Source organism: Aquarana catesbeiana, linkage group LG07, assembly GCF_042186555.1.
Source record: "Aquarana catesbeiana isolate 2022-GZ linkage group LG07, ASM4218655v1, whole genome shotgun sequence".
In the NCBI taxonomy this organism is placed as follows: Eukaryota; Metazoa; Chordata; class Amphibia; order Anura; family Ranidae; genus Aquarana; species Aquarana catesbeiana.
In genome coordinates, this window is record NC_133330.1 from 220,819,212 (window position 1) to 220,845,246 (window position 26,035).

The following is a 26,035-nucleotide window of genomic DNA, read 5'->3' on the forward strand; positions in this document are numbered from 1 at the left end:
ACAATGACCCTAAGCACACAGCTAAAATAACGAAAGAGTGGCTTCACAACAATTCCGTGACTGTTCTTGAATGGCCCAGCCAGAGCCCTGAACCCAATTGAGCATCTCTGGTGAGACCTAAAAATGGCTGTCCACCAACGTTTACCATCCAACCTGACAGAACTGGAGAGGATCTGCAAGGAGGAATGGCAGAGGATCCCCAAATCCAGGTGTGAAAAACTTGTTGCATCTTTCCCAAAAAGACTCATGGCTTTATTAGATCAAAAGGGTGCTTCTACTAAATAGTGAGCAAAGGGTCTGAATACTTAGGACCATGTGATATTTCAGTTTTTCTTTTTTAATAAATCTGCAATAATGTCAACAATTCTGTATTTATCTGTCAATATGGGGTGCTGTGTGTACATTAATGAGGGAAAAAAAATGAACTTAAATGATTTTAGCAAATGGCTGCAATATAATAAAGAGTGAAAAATTTAAGGGAGTCTGAATACTTTCCGTCCCCACTGTATATGTATATATATATATATATATATATATATATATATATATATATATATATATATCACCATATGCAGGGTGAGGTGCACTAAACGATCTTGGCTGTGCTAGAAATCTGGTCCCTCCCACGGACCGATATGTAGAAACGATAAGCAAGGATTGCTGCACAAAAAATTTATTTCTGTAAAAAATTACATGAATATCAAAGACATCGAAGCGATACCAGATGCAGCTGGCTGTGACTTTTCGGGCTTTGACAGATAACGCCCTTTCTCACAATCGTATGTCTGCAACTGGTTACATACATCACATGGTATATATACACACAACTTCATTAATTGTATTTGATTAAGCTGGAATTCATTAATCCACATCTAGTAACAGGTTTTTTAACTAATCATTTCTCATCATTTCACATGGTTGGAACAATCAAATGTCAACAGGTACAATTGCCTCTTCACCAGAAAAAAAAACAAAAAAAGAACAAAAAGCAAAATAACTTTTTCCATAAAAAAGACATTCTTCCTGGAAAAATTTTTCTTTTCACAGTATCTATAAAAAACAATAAAATAACAATAATAAGATGTAACAATGAACACGGAGTATCACCTTTTCACAATAATATCTAAATAAATAAATACAAATCAAAATCAGTATTTAACCCTTTAGGCTGTAACGTGTCTAAACGGTTAATCCAGTAAACTTTACATTTTTTTAAAGCAAGCTCCCTATCTCCTCCTCGTCTATTCATGGGTATACCGTCAATGACCATATATCTTAATTGAGTGTTTTTGTTCTGTAAAATGTCTGGATAATGGAAGTTTATCCAGTTTGTCCCGAATCAAATACTTATGCCTAGAGATTCTATCTTTTACTTTCTGAGTTGTTTCTCCCACATAAATTAAACCGCATGTGCATTTAATAATGTATATAACATAAGATGACTGGCATGTAAAATAATCCTTAATGTTAATGTTGTAGCCTTTATGTGGGTGGCAAAAACTCTTTCCTTTTATTATGCTGGTACATTGGGTACATGATAGACAAGGGAAGAACCCATAGTTAGGGGGACCCAAAAATGTAGTGCGAGCAATGGGAATACTGTATTGGTCTGATTTAACCAGTCTATTACGTAACGTTCTACCCCTACGATATGATGGTAAGGGGGGGTGGTAAAATTCAGGAATGGTGGGATAATTTTTATTTAATATTGACCAGTGTTTTCTAATTATGTTGTTGATTTTGTTAGAGAATGGATGGAATTGTGAGATGAAAGGCAGTCTGTGAGTTACATTTTTCTATTTTGGTCCAAGTTGATACGTTCTTGCTGAACTGTATCACCTGGATATCCTTTTTGACATAATCTGTCTTCCATCTCACTCAGCGGCTTCTCTCTTATATCTGTCTGATTTACAATCCTAGATAGCCATTTCAATTGGCTTCTCGGTATAGATTTAAATACCCCCGGTGGGTGAAAGCTAGAATAATGTAATAACTGGTTTCAAGCCGTGGATTTTCTATACAGGTCATCCATTATGTGGTTGTCCCGTATACTCAGCAAGGTATCTAGAAAGGGAACCGCTATATCAGAAGTGAACATATTAAATTTTAAACCGGGAATTAGATTATTCAAATAAAAATCAAAACGATACAATGAATCATGGTCGCCCACCCATATGCCAATCACATCGTCTATAAATCTGAACCATGTCATACAGTTGTCCATGTATAATTTACAATAATAAGCATTTATTTATATACATGGACAACTATATCACATTGCTATTTACTCATATATATTTTTTTTGTTTTTGTTGGACTGCTATTGAAACAAATAAACATATAAAATTAAATGACATTGTCATTATTTTTTACACTGACTGGATTTTTTATTTCTAGTAGAGTGGACTTAAAAAATACACTCTCATTGCTAGCGAAGCCAATATAATCAGTCAGTAGAGTGTGATTACTTTTTCATCCGTAAGTGCAAATGAGTTCATTCAATTATATGAGCCAAGCTTAGCTAGAGATCGCATATGACTGATACCAAAATTAATCAACGTTTCTCTAGTCACCTTCCAGGATGGCACACCTGAGATGAGAGGCTCCTCCCCACAGGAAACACAATCAATTGACAGCTGTTTAAGGATCCACCCTTCCCATTGATCTTCAGTTTTTGATTGTGTTTCTCCCTACACAGTGGAACGTTTGTTTCTGCTCTTCTAACCAGATGACCGAGGGTTGGATGGTCACCCTGTGAGGCGGGTACAGGCAGGCCTGGGGCTGAAATGTATCCTGCAGGCTCCGGCTTTCTCACAGGTGGCCCAGAAACTATCAGCGATCCAGTCACTGGGGTGTGAATCCGCCGCTGTTATACACCGCTCAACATCTCTGCCTCTCAGGTTCCTTCTGTCTTCCTCCCTAAGCGGAGGACGACGGTGCAACCCAAGAAAGGAGAAGCGCTGGAGGAGACACCGACCAGCATGGCGGCTGAAGAGAGCCCAAAGAGGCACCAGTTCGCTACAGTGGACAAGTGGTGCAGAGGAGCGAGTGTCTGCCTAAACCACCTCAGATGGGAAAGAGGAAGGTATGGCATTGCCCCCCTGTGTATATACTGACTGGTGCAGTGCAGGACACAGCCTAATCTTGCAGCTCCCTGTGACGAACAGCAGTTGGGGGGCTCCACTTTGATGGCTATCCTCCTTGCATGTGGACCATAAGGATGGAAAAGCCCGGTGGCTGTGGCAAAGGGGGGAAGACGACAACGGTGAGTACTTCCCTTTGCCTTGGGAATTTAGTAGCAAAATCCCTAATACCAGCCAGAGGGTTTCTGGGCATTTATGAGATAATCTCCCCTGGGGTCTGGATACAAATAGCCCAGAAGCTTCTGCTAAAACCACCAGCCACAGCTCCTTCTTATATCAGACGCTGTGGTTATCACAACAGTAGGTTGCCATCCTCTCCCTATAAGCCTGATTGTAGTACATTAGTGAAGAGTGGTGACCTGGTAGATACAAAGTTTCTTACAGGCCATGTATACCACTGAACTGAGTTATTAAAGGAGGGTTGGTTGTGCAGTGGTTTGCAGGAACCTGGAGGGTTCAGGAGTAAGCTCCCCTGATCAGCAGGTGCACCAGGTAATCTGGCCCTACTAGCCCAGCTGCTAGGAATCCGAAGTTGCTCCAAAATGCTTAAAAGCTGAACTAACTTTTAACAATATGGCAGACATCAAGCTTCTGTGCGGCACAGCAGAAATGCATTAGGAAGGCACAGTAAGGGTTCCCTTGTGAACAGAGCCTCCTTTTGGTGGTTGCTTGCTATGGGTAACATTTCATAAGCTCTAACCTCCCACTCCACCTTTACACTGTGGTTATATTTACAGCGCAGGAGGTAAGAAAAACCTTTTTGTTTTGGTGTCAGGCTGGGCTCAGCCCTTCCTTCTCTGGGCTGGCCGCTCAGCTGTCAGCTAATTGCCAGCTCCTATCTCTCCACAGTGACTCATCTGTTGATGACATCCTGCTCGTCAGTCCTGCCTACTTAAGCCATCCAGCCCAGATGATCTCTGCCTTCGCCTTTTTCAACATCACAGAGACTATCTCCTGCATTTCTGTTAAAGACTTGCTTGGCTGACATTTCCTTGTGGCTCTAGATCCTGCTTGCTGTTCCACTACGCTGATCTCTGGCTCCCTGACTCTCTAGCTTGTCTGACTATCCGTTTCAATTACCAAAGTTTTGACTGTGTGTTCTATTTACTTTTATTATTAAACAAGTGTGATTTAACTGTACTTCTGTCCCTGTCTGATTCATGGTTTCTGACATTTGGACTAAAGTCCACCCAGTGGCAGAACTAGAAGCGATTTACCATAAATCACTTCCTACAACCTTTTAATTGAGGATTTTCTGCGTAAACCTCTGTAAGAGCTACATGTGTAAACCGGTAGTTGATGATTGCTTGTTTAAGGCCTACAGGTGGCCATTTACCTCCAGGCTAAATTTGGTGACCACCTCTTCTAGAGGCTGTCTTAATTAGTCTCAAGGGCTGGGCTCATTAAGACTTTAGATGCTGGACAGCTTTGATTAGCCCCACCTGTGTATGAACTGGCTACATTTGCTCAGATTCAGGGAGCGGAGCTAAGGTAGGACAACAGCTACTATAGTAGAGGGGTGTTCAACCACTTTAGACTTTTATTTTAGAATTTGTTCCTTCACTGGTGGTGAAGGGTTAGTATCTACAGCCCAGGCTATGCCTATGAAATAATTTGCCCATGTTTAGTTATTTCATAAAGGGATACACCATGATTCCTTCTTGGCTGCACACCAGTAGAGCTCAGTAGTGAAGGTTTGTCTTTGCAGGGATGTTTTGTGGCACAGCAGAAATACATATTGAGATTTGAGATACATATACAGCTCTGCTCATAAGGGGTATATTGATGTACATCATAAATGCACTACACTGAGGATTGTTTGGTGTCCTTTTATATCCTAAATTAACTGCTTTATTTGGCTACAGATCAGAGAAATACAACAGTGAAGGTGCTCTGTACTTTCTGGTTTTGTGCCGCATGACAGAAATGCACATCATTGAGTTTTGTGACATCTTTGCTCATAATTGTTATATTGCTGCACCTCAGACATACGCAAGATTGAGGTCTGTCTTTTTTTTGTGTGTGTTCCGTGTTTACTGCCTTATTGGCTGCATATCAGAAAGGCAGCAGTGAAGATTGATGGTCCTGGTTTGTTGGGCTACACAGCAGAAATACACATTGAACCTGGGCCAGGGGTAGTACATATACTGCCTCTGGTAAAGGGTGAGGCACCGCAAGTGGTGTCATGCCGATTCAGACAGTGCTATTAATGGCAATGGCTGCCAATTTTAGGCATGCGATTTGACATGTTGAGTTGCATGCCGAATTGCTTCAATATGGACCTAGGCTTAGGGTTGTGCTATTTCTGTTCAGATTTGTTATATTGCTGCACATCAGACATGTACAAGATTGAAGATTGTTTGTGTCCTCTATGTCCTACATTTACTGCCTTATTGGCTGCATATCAGAAAGGACACAGCAGTGAAGGTTGCTTGTCCTTTTCTGATTTGTTTTTGCTGCTCAGCAGGGAGACACATTAAGGGTGGTGGCATCTCTGCTCAGTATTGTTATATTGCTACACATCAGACATACACAAAGATTGAAGATTGTTTGTGTCCTGTATGTCCTATATTTACTGCCTATCAGAGACACAGCAGTGAGGGGTATTTTTTCTGTTTCTCATTGTTCTACCGTGCTGCTTCTTAGGGATACACAGCAGGGGGTTGTTTGCTGCACTCCTCCAAGGAGACACGGCATTGGGGACCCCTCGCTTGCTCGACCTAAAAATTGCAAATTTTTCCCTGCGTGTAATCCTTGAGGTCTGTGGATCCACAGAGCAGGGACTGCATGGAGGCGCTGCGAACTTGAGTCGCACAGACACAAATGGTACCCACTGGAAGCCATGGTGTATGACTTCTCATGCGTCTTGCAGTCCCAAGTTGCAGGTCAGGTCGCACGGGTGTGGGGGCCTTGAGCTTCTCTGTCCCTTCTGGGTGAGGTTTTGCTACACAGCAGGAATACTCATCGTGGAATTATTGCCTTATTTTGCGGTACACCAGAAATATCGCAGCTGTGAAGGCTGTCTGTTTTTTTTTTTTTTCTGTTTTTTTTTTTTTTTAAACATTCAAAGTTTATTAAATTTCAACAGTAGTATAGAAATGTATACAAACTTACATTGAAGATGTACCTTACACATAAATATATACGGTCTGTTGCAAATGGTAACGAGTGGTATTATATAACCTATCTAAACCTTTGCAATAGAGGTCAATATAAAGCGTCATACAAGCGTTTTTTGACTGTCTGACATCTGTTAGACCCGGTTCACACAGGGGCAACACGACTTGCAGGTCGCCTCAGCGAGGCGACCTGCAAACGACTTCTGCGGCGACTTGCAAAACGACTTCTGTATAGAAGTCTATGCAAGTCGCCCCAAGTCGCCCCCAAAGTTGTACAGGAACCTTTTTATAAGTCGGAGCGACTTGCGTCGCTCCGATTAGAACGGTTCCATTGTACAGAACAGGAGGCGACTTGTCAGGCGACTAGGTCGCCTGACAAGTCGTCCCTGTGTGAATGGGCTCTTATTGGTTCCTTAGCTCGATCATTTGTAAATGACATCTTTAACTATGTTTCATTAAGAACCTATACAGGCACAATTAATTTTAAATCGGAATCATTCTATACCAAAATGTTTTTGCTTATAAAGATAAAGATTATAAAGTGTTGAAAAAAGAAAAGGATAGGGTAGGGTCAGGGGAGGGTATCAGATACGGGTTGCATGGCCTATTAACTAGAACATGCAATTCCAAAGGTTTTCAAGTGTTCTGTTTCAAGAGAAGTAGTTTAAGGAATTGCTCAGCATCCTCTTAGGTCTCTATATGCATCGGAGTAGCGGAATTCAAACCAGGGAGTCCATGTTTTATGAAACCTGTCCACCCCTTCTGAGGCCTGTGCCACAGTATCTTCCATTTCACAAATCTCTGATACTCTTGTTAACCACTGTGAGATGGTGGGGGTCCGCGCGGTTCTCCAGAGGGAAGGAATCAACGTTTTTGCCGCGTTTAGCAGATGTTTGGTTAGTGAATGTTTGTATCTCTTTAATGGGAATGAGGTGATGTGGAGAAGACAGCAAGCCGCATCCAATACGATCTTAGTTTCAGTAATTAATTTAATAGTGTCTCTGACCTGCTGCCAAAATTTGGTCAAGCAGGGACAATGCCACCAAATATGTATTAGTGTGCTGCCTCTATCCCCACATCGGGGGTCTGTGTGCACCAAGTGTGCAGTTTAGCCGGAGTAACATACCAGTTTGTAAGTAATTTGTAGGATGTTTCTTGTGTCTTTGTGCTTATAGAGCATTTATGCGCAAGAATGCATGCTTTTGTCCATTGCTTGTTAGTGATTGTGTGATCTAGCGCCTGAGACCAATGCGTTTTGAATCTGTCATCTGTGTCAGTGATTGAGTTTTGCAGCCATTTGTATGTATCCTCCCTGCATACTTTTTCTAAATCAGTTAGCTGTCTGGAAAAGTGTCCTCGTCTGGATTTATCATTCACATAGCTGCGTATCTGGAAATAAGTCCAGAGTGGCATGTTGAGTATCCCACTGTCTTTCTTTAAGGTCAGGTGATCTTTGAATTTCCCGTTTTGAAAGCAGTCTCCCGCTTGTAATGTCTTGTTGGTGAGAGGTTTCCAGAGTAGTTTGCTGTTCACTCCTGGTGGGAAGTCCAGGTTATCAGTTAAGGGGGTAAGGGGGCTCAGCGGAGATGTCAATATGAGGTGTTTGTCTATTTTTTTGCATAAGGCTAGTGTGATATGCTGTAATGATTGTTGTTGAATCTTAACGAATCTTTGTAGTCCAGGATTCCATGGGGAAAAAAGAAGTGGATAGGGGCTTAGTTTTTTTTCAAGTTCAACCCAGTCCCTGTCTCCTCCATGGCAGTGCCAGTCAATCACCCTCGTAAGATGGGCTGCTTGATGATATTTTTTGTAATCTGGAAGTCCCATTCCTCCCATCTCCTTGGGTCTGGTCATAAGTGAGAATTTGATCCTAGCTTTTTTATGTGCCCATAGGAAGTTTAGTGAGGTAGTGTGTAGTCTGCCGTAGAATTTTTGAGGTAGATTGTCCGGCAATGCCCGCAAGAGGTACAGGAGCCTAGGGAGTATTACCATTTTCAAAATGGCAGCCCTTCCAAACCATGAAAAGTATCCTGCATTCCAAAGCTTCAGATCCCTTTCTATTTTAAGAAGCAGGGGGGGAAAGTTAGCCTTGAATAACATAGATACCTTAGGAGTCAGCCAAACTCCCAAGTATTTTAAGGCCTTCCGTTCCCATTTGAATGGGCAGTTGGCTTGTGTCAATGTCAAGATAGAGGGTGATAAATTGATATTCATGGCCTCTGACTTGAGACTGTGAGATTTATTTTAAGGTTAGAGAGATAACCATAATGCGTAAAAGCTTTCATGAAATTTGGTAGTGTGGTGTGTGGGTTTGTTATAAAAAATAGTAGGTCGTCAGCATATGCTGCTGTCTTGTATGTCTTATCTTGTATGGTGATACCCTGAATTGATTCATCCTTATTAATTGTTCTTATGAATGGTTCCAGCGAGAGGATGAACAGCAGCAGGGACAGGGGGCATCCCTGCCTCGTGCCGTTCATCATCCCTACTTTTTCTGACAAGGAGCCGTTGACCTTTATCCTCGCTGACGGTGTCTGGTATAATGTTGTGATCCATGCCATCATATTTGATTTTAGGCCCACATGTGCGCAAGTTGCAAACATAAAATCCCATGCTACCCTGTCGAAAGCCTTCTCCGCGTCAGTTGACAGGAGAAGACTTTCGACTTGCAGGGAGTGTGAAGCATGTGTAAGAAGGAGCGCCTTGATAATATTGTCCTTTGCTTCCCTGCCTGGCATGAAGCCTACCTGTTCAGGACCAATCATCTCCGCTAGCAGTGGTCGAAGTCTATTTGCAAGGATCTTGGCCAGCAACTTTATGTCGATATTCAATAGGGAAATGGGTCTATAGCTCGAGCAATTTGCTGCGTCTTTATTGGGCTTGGGTATTACCGTAATGTGTGCAGCGAGTACATCTGATGGAATGGGTCTGGTGTCAGTCAAGGAGTTAAAGGCTCTTAGCAGAGGGTCCAGCAGAATGTCAATAAAAGTCTTATAGTATATGGCGGTGTAGCCATCTGGTCCTGGGCTCTTCCCGGGTTTAAGTGCTTTGATAGCTTGCTGCAATTCCCTTGATGTAATTTGTGCATCTAATTGAATTACATCTTCTGTTTTTAATTGGGGTAATCCACTCTGTTTCACATATTCTTGTATGGCCTGTGTTCTGTCAGCTGGGACACCCGGGGGTCCTCCGTTGGGTCGGCAAGTTATATAATTCTGTGTAATATGTGTGGAAGTGTCTAGCTATGCCTTCTGTTGTAAAATCTACGAATCCGTTTGCGTTTCTAATTCCCGAAATGTGTTTAGAGTTGTGTGGTTCTCGTAGGGCCCTAGCCAAAAGTTTACCTAATTTATCTCCTGCCTCATAGTATACCTTTTTCCTGAAAAAAAAGGAAGGCGTTTTGTTTTAGTGTTCATAATTTGTTGTAAATTTTTCCTGACCTCCAGAAGGCTACTGGCAGAAGCTTCAAATAAAGATTGCTTGTGTTTTGTTTCAAGTGAGGTAATCTGTCTTAATAGTTTGTTGATTTTGGCCTCCTGTAGTCTCTTCGATGTGCCCCCATGCGAATCAAATCACCTCTCAATGAACATTTATGGGCTCCCCATATTATTAGGGGGTCTGCTCCTGGCGTTTCGTTCAGTTATAAGAATTCTTTAAGTTTAGTCTTAATTTTGGGTAGTAGTTCTACATCGGTCAAGAGGGATGCATTAAGTCTCCAGGAGGCTGAATTAGTAGTGATTCTCTACTAACGTCAAGGGATATGGGGGGCGTGGTCTGATAGGGACTGAATTCCTATTTTGGCCTCTGTCACTCTATTGAGATCTCTTTGTGAAATGTATAAGTGATCTATACGGGAATAACGGTTATGTGGTATGGAATGAAAGGTATAATCTTTATCTGTTGGGTGTAAAAATCGCCACGTATCAATTAAGTTTAATGAGTTTAACATGAGCTTAATTTTCTTGAGTATTTTGTAGGTTATGCAAGTCTTCCCTGTTGACGTGCCCAAAAGTGGGTTGAGTGGAATGTTAAAGTCTCCCCCCAATATTAGACAACCCGTTGTAAAGTCCGATAACGCCCGTATCATGCGGTGACAAAAAGTCACATGAATTGGGGAAATATACATTTGCAAGGGTGATTGGGGAGCCTGCATAAGTGCCCTTCAGGAAGACGTATCTTCCTTCAGGGTCTATCAGTTTGTCAGTCAGATCAGATTGAACGGAGCTTCCTTATTGATCAAGATTGACACTTCTTTGGTTTTGGCCACTGAGTTTGTAGCATGTATTGCTTCTACAAAATAAGGGCCGGTCATTTTTGGTATTTTGTTCGTTTGAAAGTGGGTTTCCTGCAAAAAAGCAAAATGCGGCCTACCTTTCTTTAATTCTCTTGTCAGCGTGGATCGTTTTTCCGGGATGTTCAGCCCTTTCACATTGTGTGATGTGACCATTGGTCTGCGACCTAATGCGGAATAAGCCATCTGGAGAACCCCACGGACACCAGCTCCCAAGGTGAATCTGTAATAAGGCTCAAAGTTGATCAAAACACTTTTGAATGGTAGGGTGGAAGGGGGGGGGGGATGGGTAAGAGAAAGAAGAAAAAATAAGAAAAGGTAGTAGAAAAAAGAGAAATATTCTACGGAGAGTAATCAGTTCACCTCAGAACATAACTATCGTCCTATGGTATGTAATTAGTGAGTCCAGAGAGCGCGTTTAGCCTCTAGAATCACTAAGAGGTAACGTAGCTAGGCTACTTCCAGGCAGCGGGGGTTGTTACCTATACCCTTTATAACTAGTCGATTTATAAAATCAATGAGATATACCAACAGTAACAACCAAATTACAAGTATTGTAAATAGCACAGCCAAAAAGTGAAAAAAGAAACGGAACCCGGCCTATTAATTTACATGAGATGTCCCACCCGCCGCGCCCAACAGGCGTCACGCATGAGCCACCACACAAAAATAGAATTAAAGAAACCATGCAATTGGTTTCAGATTACAACTATAACAGTAATAAATCTCCAGTAGCCCTCTAGGATTGTAATGAGCCCCTAGAGGCGACCTTAGTGTCAGAGGTGGCTCTAGACTTTGTGAGGCCTTAGGCAAAACTTAGACATGAGGCCCCACTGTATTATGAACTGTATTAGGAGGGTACAGTATAGGGGAGTGGACAGTACAGGGGGTAGGTAAGTGGGCATAATAAAGATATATTTTCCTCAAGCAGAGCTGCACAGGGAAACTGCTCTCACAGATCCTACCTATTCTGGTAGGCTGTCACAAAGAGAGAAATAAAGGGGGATGGGTGGAGAAAAAAAGAAAGAAAGAAAGAAAGAAAGAAAGAAAGACAGATGGAAGGAAAGAAAGAGAAAAAAAAGAAAGAAAGAAAGAAAGAAAGAAAGAAAGAAAGAAAGAAAGAAAGAAAGAAAGAAAGAAAGAAAGAAAGAAAGAAAGAAAGAAAGAAAGAAAGAAAGAAAGAAAGATGGACAGGAAAGAAAGAGAAAGAAAAAAAAAAGAAAGATGGACAGGAAAGAAAGAGAAAGAAAAAAAAAGAAAGATGGACAGGAAAGAAAGAGAAAGAAAAAAAAAGAAAGATGGACAGGAAAGAAAGAGAAAGAAAGACAGATGGACAGGAAAGAAAGAAAGAAGGAAAGAAAGAAAGACAGATGGACAGGAAAGAAAGAAAGAAGGAAAGAAAGATGGACAGGAAAGAAAGAGAAAGAAAGACAGATGGACAGGAAAGAAAGAAAGAAAGAAAGAAAGAAAGAAAGAAAGAAAGAAAGAAAGAAAGAAAGAAAAGAAAGAAAGAAAGAAAGAAAAGAAAGAAAGAAAGAAAGAAAGAAAGAAAAGATGGACAGGAAAGAAAGAGAAAGAAAGACAGATGGACAGGAAAGAAAGAAAGAAAGAAAGAAAGATGGACAGGAAAGAAAGAGAAAGAAAGACAGATGGACAGGAAAGAAAGAAAGAAAGAAAGAAAGAAAGAAAGAAAGAAAGAAAGAAAGAAAGAAAGAAAGAAAGAAAGGAAGAAAGAAAGGAAGAAAGAAAGGAAGAAAGAAAGGAAGAAAGAAAGACAGATGGAAGGAAAGAAAGAGAAAAAAAAGAAAGAAAGAAAGAAAGAAAGAAAGAAAGAAAGAAAGAAAGAAAGAAAGAAAGAAAGAAAGAAAGAAAGAAAGAAAGAAAAGAAAGATGGAAGGAAAGAAAGAAAGAAAGAAAGAAAGAAAGAAAGAAAGAAAGAAAGAAAGAAAGAAAGAAAGAAAGAAAGAAAGAAAGAAAGAAAGAAAGAAAGATGGACAGGAAAGAAAGAGAAAGAAAAAAAAAGAAAGATGGACAGGAAAGAAAGAGAAAGAAAGACAGATGGACAGGAAAGAAGAAAGAAGGAAAGAAAGAAAGAAAGACAGATGGAAGGAAAGAAAGAAAGAAAGACAGATGGAAGGAAAGAAAGAAGGAAAGAAAGAAAGACAGATGGAAGGAAAGAAAGAGAAAGAAAGACAGATGGAAGGAAAGAAAGAGAAAGAAAGACAGATGGAAGGAAAGAGAAAGAAAGACAGATGGAAGGAAAGAGAAAGAAAGAAAGAAAGAAAGAAAGAAAGAAAGAAAGAAAGAAAGAAAGAAAGAAAGAAAGAAAGAAAGAAAGAAAGAGAGGGGGATGGAGGAAGAAGGAAGGAAAGACATGGACAGGAAGAAAGAGAAAGAAAAAAAGAAAGATGGACAGGAAAGAAAGAGAAAGAAAGACAGATGGACAGAAAGAGAAAGAAAGACAGATGGAAGGAAAGAAAGAAGGAAAGAAGGAAAGAAAGAAAGAAAGAAAGAAAGAAAGAAAGAAAGAAAGAAAGAAAGAAAGAAAGAAAGAAAGAAAGAAAGAAAGAAAGAAGAAAGAAAGAAGAAAGAAAGAAAGAAAAGAAAGAAGAAAGGAAGAAAGAAAGAAAGGAAGAAAGAAAGAAAGACAGATGGAAGGAAAGAAAGAGGAAAGAAAGAAAGAAAGAAAGAAAGAAAGAAAGAAAGAAAGAAAGAAAGAAAGAAAGAAAGAAAGAAAGAAAGAAAGAAAGAAAGAAAGAAAGAAAGAAAGAAAGAAAGAAGATGGAAGGAAAGAAAGAAAGAAAGAAAGAAAGAAAGAAAGAAAGAAAGAAAGAAAGAAAGAAAGAAAGAAAGAAAGAAAGAAAGAAAGAAAGAAAGAAAGAAAGAAAGATGGACAGGAAAGAAAGAGAAAGAAAAAAAAGAAAGATGGACAGGAAAGAAAGAAGGAAAGAAAGAAAGAAAGACAGATGGAAGGAAAGAAAGAAAGAAAGACAGATGGAAGGAAAGAAAGAAGGAAAGAAAGAAAGACAGATGGAAGGAAAGAAAGAGAAAGAAGACAGATGGAAGGAAAGAAAGAGAAAGAAAGACAGATGGAAGGAAAGAGAAAGAAAGACAGATGGAAGGAAAGAGAAAGAAAGAAAGAAAGAAAGAAAGAAAGAAAGAAAGAAAGAAAGAAAGAAAGAAAGAAAGAAAGAAAGAAAGAAAGAAAGAAAGAGAGGGGGATGGAGGAAGAAGGAAGGAAATACATGGACAGGAAAGAAAGAGAAAGAAAAAAAAAGAAAGATGGACAGGAAAGAAAGAGAAAGAAAGACAGATGGATAGGAAAGAGAAAGAAAGACAGATGGAAGGAAAGAAAGAAGGAAAGAAAGAAAGAAAGAAAGAAAGAAAGAAAGAAAGAAAGAAAGAAAGAAAGAAAGAAAGAAAGAAAGATGGACAGGAAAGAAAGAGAAAGAAAGACAGATGGAAGGAAAGAAAGAAAGAAAGAAAGAAAGAAAGAAAGAAAGAAAGAAAGAAAGAAAGAAAGAAAGAAAGAAAGAAAGAAAGAAAGAAAGAAAGAAAGAAAGAGAGAAAAAAAAGAAAGATGGAAGGAAAGAAAGAGAAAGAAAGAAAGATGGAAGGAAAGAAAGAGAAAGAAAGACAGATGGAAGGAAAGAAAGAGAAAAAAGAAAGAAAGAAAGAAAGAAAGAAAGAAAGAAAGAAAGAAAGAAAGAAAGAAAGAAAGAAAGAAAGATGGACAGGAAAGAAAGAGAAAGAAAAAAAAAGAAAGATGGACAGGAAAGAAAGAAGGAAAGAAAGAAAGAAAGACAGATGGAAGGAAAGAAAGAAAGAAAGACAGATGGAAGGAAAGAAAGAAGGAAAGAAAGAAAGACAGATGGAAGGAAAGAAAGAGAAAGAAAGACAGATGGAAGGAAAGAAAGAGAAAGAAAGACAGATGGAAGGAAAGAGAAAGAAAGACAGATGGAAGGAAAGAGAAAGAAAGAAAGAAAGAAAGAAGAAGAAAGAAAGAAAGAAAGAAAGAAAGAAAGAGAGGGGGATGGAGGAAGAAGGAAGGAAATACATGGACAGGAAAGAAAGAGAAAGAAAAAAAAAGAAAGATGGACAGGAAAGAAAGAGAAAGAAAGACAGATGGATAGGAAAGAGAAAGAAAGACAGATGGAAGGAAAGAAAGAAGGAAAGAAAGAAAGAAAGAAAGAAAGAAAGAAAGAAAGAAAGAAAGAAAGAAAGATGGACAGGAAGAAAGAGAAAGAAAGACAGATGGAAGGAAAGAAAGAAAGAAAGAAAGAAAGAAAGAAAGAAAGAAAGAAAGAAAGAAAGAAAGAAAGAAAGAAAGAAAGAGAAAGAAAGACAGATGGACAGGAAAGAAAGAGAAAGAAAAAAAAAAGAAAGATGGACAGGAAAGAAAGAGAAAGAAAGACAGATGGACAGGAAAGAAAGAAGGAAAGAAAAAGAAAGAAAGATGGACAGGAAAGAAAGAGAAAGAAAGACAGATGGACAGGAAAGAGAAAGAAAGAGAAAAATAGAAAGAACGAAAGAAAGAAATATGGACAGGAAAGAAAGAGAAAGAAAGACAGATGGAAGGAAAGAAAGAAGGAAAGAAAGAAAGAAAGAAAGAAAGAAGGAAAGAAAGAAAGAAAGAAAGAAAGAAAGAAAGAAAGAAAGAAAGAAAGAGAAAAAAAAGAAAGAGGGAAGGAAAGAGAAAGAAAGACAGATGGAAGGAAAGAAAGAGAAAAAAAGAAAGAAAGAAAGAAAGAGAAAGAAAGAGAGGGGGATGGAGGAAGAAGGAAGGAAAGAGAAAAAGAAAGAATGACAAAAAGAATGGAAATAAAGGAAGAAAGAAAGAAAGAAAGAAAGAAAGAAAGAAAGAAAGAAAGAAAGAAAGAAAGAAAGAAAGAAAGAAAGAAAGAGAGGGGGATGGGGAAAGAATGAAGGAAAGAGAAAGAAAGAGACAAAAAGAATGGAAAGAAAGAGATGAGAATGGAGGAAGAAGGGAAGGAAGAGCATCCCCTACATCAGTGTACTCACTGGGAGGCAGGAGGGACTGGATGGATGGATGGATGGATCAGACTCCCCTTGTCCTTTTCTCTTTGCTGGTCTTCAGCTTGAATCTTCCCGCCCACACATCCCCTTCTGAGAGGCAGAACAGAGAACACTGCCGAGGAGAGTGGGCGGGGCAGACACAGGAGGAGAGGGCGGGAGGAGGAGGAGCATAAGCTCTCTCTCCTCTTCTGTCTGGCTGTGCGGGCAGCAGGGGGAGGGGGGAGATCTGTCAGAGCAGGCTGTACACTGAGCGGCTCTCCCTCCCTATCTGTGATCCGGAGATGTCTGTGAGCTCCGATCACACGTCTCACTCGCAGCCTGTTATCTCTCCCTGTAGCAGAGCGAGGGGACTCGGGACGGAGATCTCTGCTGCTGAATGAGGCGGCTCTCTAATTAGGTAAACTAGCCAGCTGTGCGAGGCCCCTATGACTGCGAGCCCTGAGGCCACCGCCTATTTCGCCTAATTAGAGAGCCGCCTCTGCTTAGTGTATTCCATTGGTGTTAACCTACCAGCCTTCCCAACCAACAGTGCATATCATCATATAGTCTGTCAGACTCAAAGACTGTTTCATGCACCTGATAGGTTGCAGGCTCAGTGTCTCGAAGTCTATGTCCTTCTCTGTTTGGAGATAAGGAAATTAAAACAGCATAAACCACAACGAAAAAGGTTGGATAAAGTGCAAATGAAAAATGAAAAACTTTGTCAGACTCAATTAGTGGTTCATTGTTAGATAGTCAGGCCAAAAAGATTTTCCGCCACCAGTGTGCCGATATTGGCGAGATGAAATGAGCCGACCTTCCTTATAAATCCCAAACTTTAAGAGAGGCATAGATTTATGACACAAACGTTGTCTGAGTGTCGTTTCCCAAGGCACGTAGATCCCATGAAGTGGTAAAATCCCTTATTGTGTGCCACGGGAAACCTGGCAAAGGGTAATGCTACAACTCACCAGTCATTTGGGTCGGCTTGATCCTCCTCTAAGGCTTTTGAAGCAGCCTGTCTGGGGTTGGGTGTGCCGCCATGAGATCCAGATCCTCTGTTGTGTTTTGTCTTTTTGGACAACCTCTTATCTGGTGAGGAAAGAGGTGATCTGTGTGGGCTCCCCTCAGTTCTTGGAAGAAGGAATTCCTGATACCACTCAGGCAGTGCCACAGGTTCCATGTGCAGTGATTCAAAGAAATCGGGCAGGTCAGAGGGGGTGCGTAAAACATGCTGCTTGCCTGCTTGCATTACAGTCAGGGCAAAGGGAAATCGCCACGTGTATCTCAAATCACTCGCCCTCAATTTGTCAAGGAGGAGTCGCAGGGCCCTGCGATTACGTAGAGTAATTTGGGACAGGTCGTGGAACAACATAATAGTCTCTCCATTGAATACAATGCTGTCATTGCCCCTGGCTTTATTCATAATGGATTCCTTTAGAGGAAAGCTCTATAAGCAACAGATTATATCCCTTGGGGAGCAGTGTCAGGTCCTTTGGGTCTGAGAGCTCTGTGTGCCCGTACAAAGTCAATGATGGTGTCTTCCTGTCTTTCAAGGAGAGTGTTGAAGATTCTCTGTAGGGCTGGTATTATCTGTGCGGTGTGTCTACAGATTCGGGGATACCTCTCACCCTGATATTGCACCTTCTGCCCCTGTTATCTAAATCCTCAAGGTGTCTATTCATTTCGATTAGGTGAGAAGAATGAGAGGTTGCCACACTTTCCAATCTATCCATCCGCCTGTCTCTGTGTTTCCCGTTGGCTTCTACTGTAGCCAGCTTGTCAGTTAACACTAGCAGGTTAGATTTCAGGTCGGTAATGGCGGCAGAGAACGTGGACTTTATGTCCGCTGCAAAGCCCGACATATCGGCGTAGGTCAGGGGTTTGTTTGTCTGGGAGTAGCCCCTACCTGAATCGCCTGCTGTGGACAGGGAGTCCTCGCTGGAGTCTTCCTCCGTTCGCTGCGTCCGCGCCATTTTGTGCCCCGCCATGCTGCCGCTGGATATCGCTTGGTTCTTGAAGAGATCCGGGATGTTTCTAGCCTGGGAGGCAGCGGTACTACGTTTAGGGCGAGTCTGGGGGGTCTGGTATAGCTTTCTGCCCATAGCTGTGTTGCTGGAAGCGAGGTGTCTGGCTGCAGGCCGGGTTCCTTCACGGAGCTCTGCTAGTGTGCATCCGTCGCCATTAAGCGCCAAGCCACGCCCCTTTTTTTGTTTTTATGTTGCTGCACAGCAGAAATACTCAACATTGAAGCTTGGTGCTTTCTGTTTCATATTGCCTTACCTTACTGCACTTCACAACACAATGCCTCAGGTTGCTTGTGTCCTTTTTCAGTGTTGGTTCTATCTGACTGCACTACAGAACTTCATGAAAGACAAAAACAGAACATTCCATAGCTCAACTCACCAACCAGTCTGCCAACTGACCAAATTAACCTGTCCAACAGTCTGCATTAAAAACAGGGGTTTACTTAGCACGCATTTGCAAACGCATGCATAAGCTGCAAGGCCTCTTCAAGGCACCCTGTGTATGCTTGCAGTCCTAACACTACTGAATTTATAAGTGTCTCCACAATGGCAGCACATGCATTAAATGGATAGATAATGGGCAGGTGGGCCTGGAGGCAGCCCAATCCCCCTTAAAGGAACAGGAGCACACTGGACACCCAGCAAGAGCACAATGGCAGCAAAGGTGTACAGTGTGTCCCCAGACCAATATACACCAGTAACAAACAAATGGCCCCTGCCCCCACCTATAACTGGCCTTCACAGCAAGGAGCACATGGAAGGGCTATCACACGAAAGACAAAAACAGAACATTCCATAGCTCAACTTACCAACCAGTCTGCCAACTGACCAAATTAACCTGTCCAACAGTCTGCGTTAAAAACAGGGGTTTAGTTAGCACGCATTTGCAAACGCATGCATAAGCTGCAAGGCCTCTTCAGGGCACCCTGTGTATGCTTGCAGTCCTAACACTACTGCATTTATAAGTGTCTCCACAATGGAAGCACATGCATTAAATGGATAGATAAGGGGCAGGTGGGCCTGGAGGCAGCCCAATCCCCCTTAAAGGAACAGGAGCATACTGGACACCCAGCAAGAGCGCAATGGCAGCAAAGGTGTACAGTGTGTCCCCGGACCAATATACACCAGTGACAAACAAATGGCCCCTGCCCCCACCTATAACTGGCCTTCACAGCAAGGAGCACATGGAAGGGCTATCACATGAAAGACAAAAACAGAACATTCATAACAGAAAAGATTGTCTTGTGTTCCATATTATTTTACCCTGTTGCATAGCAGAAATGCACAACATGGGAGTTGGTGTTTTTTTCCATGTTCATATTGATCTTATAACTGTATTTTATTGTTTGTCAGAAATACGCAACATTGAAGGTTGGGTTGGGTCTTTCTGTCTTATATTTATTGCCTTATTTTGCTGTACATCAGTAAAACACCACAGTGAAGGGGGTTCCCGTCCTTTCTGTATTTTATATCAGTATGATATAAAATATGACCTAGCTAGCTGCACTTCAGAAATATGCAGCATTTAGGGTTTGCTTGTGTCTTAATGTTTTTACATCTTGGCCGAACACCAGAAAACCAAACTGTGAAGACTGTCTAGATTGAAGTTCAGATTTGGGTCTCTTCCCATATTTGATATGTCGGTTTAGCTAGCCACACTCAGATACACAACATTGTTGTCTATGCTTGTGTCCCTTCTGTCTAAATCTATTGTGCTGTGCCCACAATCTATACCCTTTATATTTCTGATATTAATAATGCATGTTTTCTCCTTTTTATTTCAGACCTTCTTTTCCATGGAGGGGCCAGGAGTTCTGGCTGCAGACGCCCCTTACATTCAGGGATGCCAGAACCATTTCCTAGGTTTGAAGCCCAGTAGGGTTATAGGACACTGGAGGAAGGCGATAAATCGCCCTGTTTAGTAAGAACTTGGAAATTTCTGTCCAAAGGAGTATTATGGCCTGAAGAGGAAGTATAAGAACTTATCACCTGGCCTGTATACCCGACCGAAAAGGTTATGGCTTGGTACATAGCCTTCACTTCACCATCCTAGCAGAATTAGATGTAGCAATATGAGTGTTCTACTCCTGCTATGGACTTAATCTCCTGAAGTAGGCATTTAGGCATAAGTAAATCCATATATTGGGCGTGCCTTCAAAACTCAGGGTTCAAGCTTCTGTTTATCTATCTATCTATTCTTCCCTTTGTTCTTCGCTAACGTAAAGATAAAAATGAACAAAAAAGTTGTCTGTCAGGGATCCCCTTTTTTGCAGACTTATTCCCCTGAACAGGGTAGTGTTAAGATAGGGCCTCTTTATCAATGTAGTGTCCTTGTCTTACAAGACGGGTCTCTGATTAATCTGTTTAATGGTTCTAAGTAGCACCTACAGGCATGATAGACCATGGTTGTTAGATGTGTGAAACAGGCAACATTGCTAACCTACAAGTTTAACATGTTTTCTGATTCCATCTTTAAGAGCTCACTCCACCTAGATCCTGCATCTGAAGCGGAGAAGGCAGGGACATCGGTGGAGCAGACCTGCGGATTAGCCACATGCTCCAGCTAAGATACCCTCATGAAGCATATGGAGTGGAGGTAAAGCCCACTGCAGAACCGAGGTTTGCCAAGAGGGTCTTGCAGGCAGTGGTCCCACCCTAAGGTAGGCCTGAGGTACTTGCTTATCCCCTCAGGTGTGCCATCCTGGAAGGTGACTAGAGAAAAGTACCGGTAACTACCTTTCTAGGAAATCTTCCAGGACGGCAGGCTTACTTCCTGCCCATTGGAGGAGGGAAAATTGTAGAGCACTAGAAGGTGAGTGCCTAATGAGGAATGATTTCCCTTGTGAAAAGGGTTCAAGAGTTGCTTCTCTACAAACTGAGGCTCAAGGGGTAGGGTGGGGACTTAAAACAGCTGATTGTTTCCTGTGGGGAGGAGCCTTTCATCTCTCAGGTGTGCTGTCCTGGAAGATTTCCTAGAAAGGTAGTTACCGGTAACTGGTACTTTTTAGCTAATACTTTACGAAAGCACATTTGCCAGGGAGATCTTCATTTCACCATCATTGTTCCGAAGCCTTTTAGATGTCCAAACTGTTCTTTAGCTGATATTACAAACAAAGTTTTTAGCTTGCAGCGATGATCTGGGCATTGCATATCACATTCTACATTTCTGCATTAAATATCAGAACATCAGAGTTGCAGTATATCCAAAATAATCCAAACTATTTTGGGTTGCTTGGTTTACTAAACATTAATGTGAAAAGATGTCATAATATAGCACATGCAACTTATCACAATGTTGTTTAACAGGTATAATAAAGTTTTTGCATCCCAATAAACCATACTGCTTGTGAAAAGTAAACCTAGCCATACGTGAGTAGAGTTCACTTGTTTAACCACTTCAGCGCCACAAGATTTTACCCCTTCAAGACCAGGCCATTTTTTGCTATTCGACACTGCGCTACTTTAACTGACGATTGCGCGGTTATGCAAAGCTGTTTCCAAACAAAATTTATATCATTTTTTTCACACAGAGCTTTCTTTTGGTGGTATTTGATCACCACTGGGTTTTTTTATTTTTGCGATATAAACAAAAAAAAGACCAACATTTTTGAAAAAAAACTATATTTTTACTTTCTGCTATAAAACATGTCCAATAAAAACAAATCAAATTTCAAACATTTTGGCCAAAATGTATTCTGCTACATGTTTGAAAAAAAATCCCAATAAGTGTTTATTGATTGGTGTGCGTGAAAGTTATAGCACCTACAAACAATGGTGTATATATACTGGAATTTTTATTTTTTTATTGTATACTAGTAATGGCGGCTATCAATGATTTATAATGGGACTGTGATATAGCGGCGGACAATCTGACACTAACTGATGCTGGGGGGGACTGACTAACTGCCACTGACATCACCAGTGCCGTTAATACAGTGATCAGTGCAACTCTGATGGAATGAGCACAAGAGGCACAGCAGACAGCAGCATTATCAGTCTGGGTGGGGGAGAGCAGTGTTAAATGTATTAGCATATTTAAATACACTAAACAAATTGAAGCCAAACGTCAGCTCACACTTTATAATCAGTTACAGCAAACAGGTTTTTTACTTTTGAGATAACACTTTTGCATGAATAAATAAAAACTAATTTTAACCACCCCTGCCATTGTTAATTGGTTTGTCTCATCCTTGTAAACTGATACATTCTGCTGGAGGGCTTCAGCTTGTGAAAAACAGACTTTCTGGCTCGATCACCAGATGAAAATAAAAGAAAAAAAGCCTAAAAAAGAAACCAAATGTAGACATCATATCTAAGAATTGGTAAGCTGCAATATAATAAATGTTTGCTTTTGAGTTTAAATAACATTAAATTGCAAGCTATTTTGTCATTTAATGTTATTACAAATCCCATTTGAATATCGGTCTGCAGTGGCCAGTTTTTGTCTCTTCTCTCTAATATGGTAACCTCCAGGCATTCTGTACAGTGTGAATAGTGCTCCCAAAGAAATCATATTTCCTGCTTGTGTGACTGGTTCACTTCTTTCTCCAGAGTTCTGCATTGATCTACAAGTCAAATGTCAGGCATTCCCTGCAACATTATTTAAAGGGTATACTAACCCTAACACCAAAACTTCTATTTTTTTGGTCCCTTTTTTAATTGCCATGCATTCAGAAGGCGCTCACAAATGCACCCCAGAACATCTGGTGTGAATGAACCCTCACAGATGTGTTAACACAACGCATCACGTTAAGAGGGCCTGGGTTTGTTGGCCTGATTTTAATGGTAAGGTGACGTTTTAGGGTTGAGTGAGGATTAAAATCCAGCTCAAGGTTTAGGTTAAGGTTATAGGCAGAGGCAAGAGAGATGAAATATACCAATAATATTTCATGTAGCTATGATTTGGAATGTGAGCCATTTGTCTGGGTCAGTCAGGGCTTGATGATTTAATATGTGATTTTGATGTTATATATTGGTATTTAATAGGTTAATGCATATGTAGCTGACAAATATATTGCCCTAACCTTAGAGTTATCGATCATTAGAGCAGTTTTTTACGAAATATGTTTCTGAAGTTCTTGGGGGGGGGGATGCCTGACGTATAGAAAAAAGTTAAGTGACTCAGCAAAGTGTCACCTCTTTCTGAAAACACACAGACACAAATGAAATGTCTGAAGCAGATGAGCAGTGACCTCATATGTCTCTGTCTGTGACAGGTAGGAATGTTATTTGGCATGATGCATGATTTTACGGGTTGCCCTTTTGACATCTTGAATGTACAGATCATGTTCAGAAGTCGAGAAAATTAGCTGTGACAAGTTTAAGTTATTCCAAGTGATCTTATGTTTTCTTCCCTATACACACTACTGTTTCAAGAATATTACTATTCATTAGAGCTGGATAAACAGATACAAAGAAAAAAAAACATCGCATGGCATTTTGCCCCGTGCAAGTCCATGTACTTTCATTATGTGTGAATGGGGCAAAAAACAAATGTTGTTTGGCTATTTCCTGTGCTGGGCAAATGGTTTTCAATGATTTAAAACAGAAAACACTGCATTTGGCCACTAGATAGCACCAAATATCATATAGGAAATCCCTATGCTTATCACCATCTAGTGGCCAAATGCAAAAATTAAGAAATTGTTAGGCAGATTTTATTTTAAAACACCCCTATTTGTTTGTTAATCATTTTCTGAATCAACCGTGGGTATAGTAGTATGTATGTATGTGTGTGTATGTATGTATGTATATATATAAGTTTTTCTATTTATTTTTTTCAACCTAACTATATAACTATATTTTTAAATACAGCTAAAAATCTCTTATGCCACGTACACACGGGCGGACTTTTCGACCGGACTGGTCCGACAGACTTTCCAGTGGACTTCCGACGGACTTTCTAACGAACGGACTTGCCTACACACGATCACACCAAAGTCCAATGGATTCGTACGTGATGACGTACACGGGACTAAAATAAGGAAGTTGATAGCCAGTAGCGAATATCTGCCCTAGCGTCAGTTTTTGTCCGTCGGACTAGCATACAGACGAGCAGATTTCTGGGTCCGGCGGAGTTACGACGTAAAGATTTGAAGCCTGTTCCAAATCTAAAGTCAGTCAGATTTGCGACTGGAAAAGTCCGCTGAAGGTCCGGTGAAACCCACACACGATCGGATTGTCCGCCGGATTTGGTCCGTCGGCGTCCGTCAGACCAGTCCGGTCGAAAAGTCCGACCGTGTGTACGCCCCATTACACAAAAGGAGTGAGATGGTCAGCACTTTGGGCCTGCTTGTTGCTATCGCTATCCTTAGTATTGTCAGTCTAATCTTGGGAGCTTGCTGACAGGAGGAAATAGGAGAAGGATAACATCATTAATGAAATGATCCTTCATCTTCTTTATCTAATTAGCAGGTTCTGGATAGGCTGTGATTAAGATGTATGGCAAAATTGCAATGGAAAAAACTAAACCACCTACTTGGTTGTGCTGTTTGGCTGGGGTGTATGTCATCACAAGGTTGATTGAACAAAGTTAAATGTTTTTTGACACATTAGACAGTTTAAATATAAGCAGTTAAAATGATACTATATACACATTTTTTTTAAATTACATTGTCCATTCTCTTTCTGGAAATGGATGATGACTCTGTAATTGTTTTAATTGAACAAAAAAATCTAAGTAGCTTTTTTCCTAATGGATACACAGCTGTCACATGACCCAGCTCTTTCCCAGCCTGTCTGCAGAAAAACATAACATGCTGGTCACATGTTTAAAAAAAAACAAAAAAAAAAACAGCCTTTGGAATGCAGAGTAAAGAATATAAATACATTGTTTTAAATGATCATACAAATATATATTTTCAATCAAATATTTTTTGGCAATACCATGTTGTTTATCAGATTTCCGCCAGTAACAGGTTGTGTCACACCCCTCCAGCCTGTGTCTTAGAATGACAGGGAGGTGAGGCCTCTATCAATCAAGATGTAATATCGCACTCCCATTGTGTTTAGCTGGTTAGTGGGCATGGAGGAGGGAGGGAGGGAGGGAGGGGGCTGTCATTTACCACCGTGTATACACCCACATGTTTGACTCTATAGTCACATGGGCTGCTAAGATGTGATAGTGAGGAAATGCTCAGCATAGAAACTCACTGAAAACTGAGCATGTGCAAAGCTGCTAACACTGCTCTGCAAAATACCTAGCTAAAATTGGGGACTTAGACAGAAGGAGGAGATAGAGAGTAGCAGAACCAACCAGGTTTTTTGCAGAATATAGAAAAGGAATCTCATAGTTACTGAGTGAGTATAAGTAGCAAGTAATACAGCATTTATTGATAGTGTTTTTTTTTGTTTTTTTATAATGTGGGTTTAGTGACACTTTAGGTTGTGTATTGGAGCTCATCTTTAAAGAACTCTATTTAAAGCTTAATTCCAAGCAGATTAAAAAAAAACACAAATTAATGCAGCTTTGTATTTAGTATTGTGTGATAATTAGTTTTTTTTTTCAAAATGCAAGTTTTGAAAGTATCTGGATATTACCTGTAGCCTTTTGCAGTTCCTGAACAGCATGGCTGCAAAGTGAGAAGCAGAACAAAGAGCCAATTATGCTCTTCATATACTATAAACAAGGATGCTGATAGGAGGAGAAAGCAGAGTTAAAGTAGTATGAGGTCATCATTGTGCTGCTTTTCATTTCACTGTCTAGTCACCAGTTAGGGTGAGTGAACGACAGCCTGGACCTAGAGAAAATTGGTGAATAGGGTGTTGGGGAAGGGGGAGTAGCTTAAGCCTGGGTTCATACCAGGGAACCAGTGCGGTTCATATCCATTCGGGAACCAGTGCGATTCCAGTGCTGGTTCCCGCATCGCATCTCCCCCCGCAGAGAGTTCACACTGCCCTCTGCGGGTGTCAATACAAAATTAATGACACCCCCAGATTTGTTCGCAGATCACAGTGCGAACTGTGAATTCAGACAGGAATTGCCCATGCAATCCGATTCCAGTGTGGGGGAAAAATAACAGGTTCCTGTACCTTTTTCGTGCAAATCCAATACGAGTTCAGCAATACAACTGTATGGCTGAATTCACATTGCACAGACATCGCATGTGATTTGCACAGCAGTGCAGGTGCAAATCACATGAAATGTCAGTGTTCGCAGTAGTGTGAACCTGGGCTGAAGGATAACTAAGAAAAAATATAGTTATCCTTTAACTAACAGCAATTCATGGATGACATATAATTTAGCAGCAATTCTAAGCCATAAACATAAGTATTTACTTTCCACCCCTCCTCTAAACCAAACAACTGCTTTACTCAAGTACTTATAATTCCTTTTACACTCTGCAGAGATTCACTGCTCTTCCTGCCTATTGACTAAAAGACCATAAGCCTGTAAAATTTTTTTATATATATATATATATATATATATATATATATATA

General features: G+C 40.7%; 1 long non-coding RNA gene across 1 annotated transcript in view; it reads right to left on the minus strand.

The window, feature by feature from the left end:
- Positions 1-617: 617 nt before the first annotated feature.
- LOC141103459 (uncharacterized) overlaps positions 618-26,035 on the minus strand; it is a 52,751-nt gene continuing 27,333 nt past the window's right edge. The window contains exons 2-3 of the long non-coding RNA XR_012235325.1: positions 10,634-10,776; positions 618-1,050 (exon numbers count right to left, since the gene is read on the minus strand). This is a non-coding gene — a long non-coding RNA (uncharacterized lncRNA). The remainder of the gene's footprint in view (positions 1,051-10,633; positions 10,777-26,035) is intronic.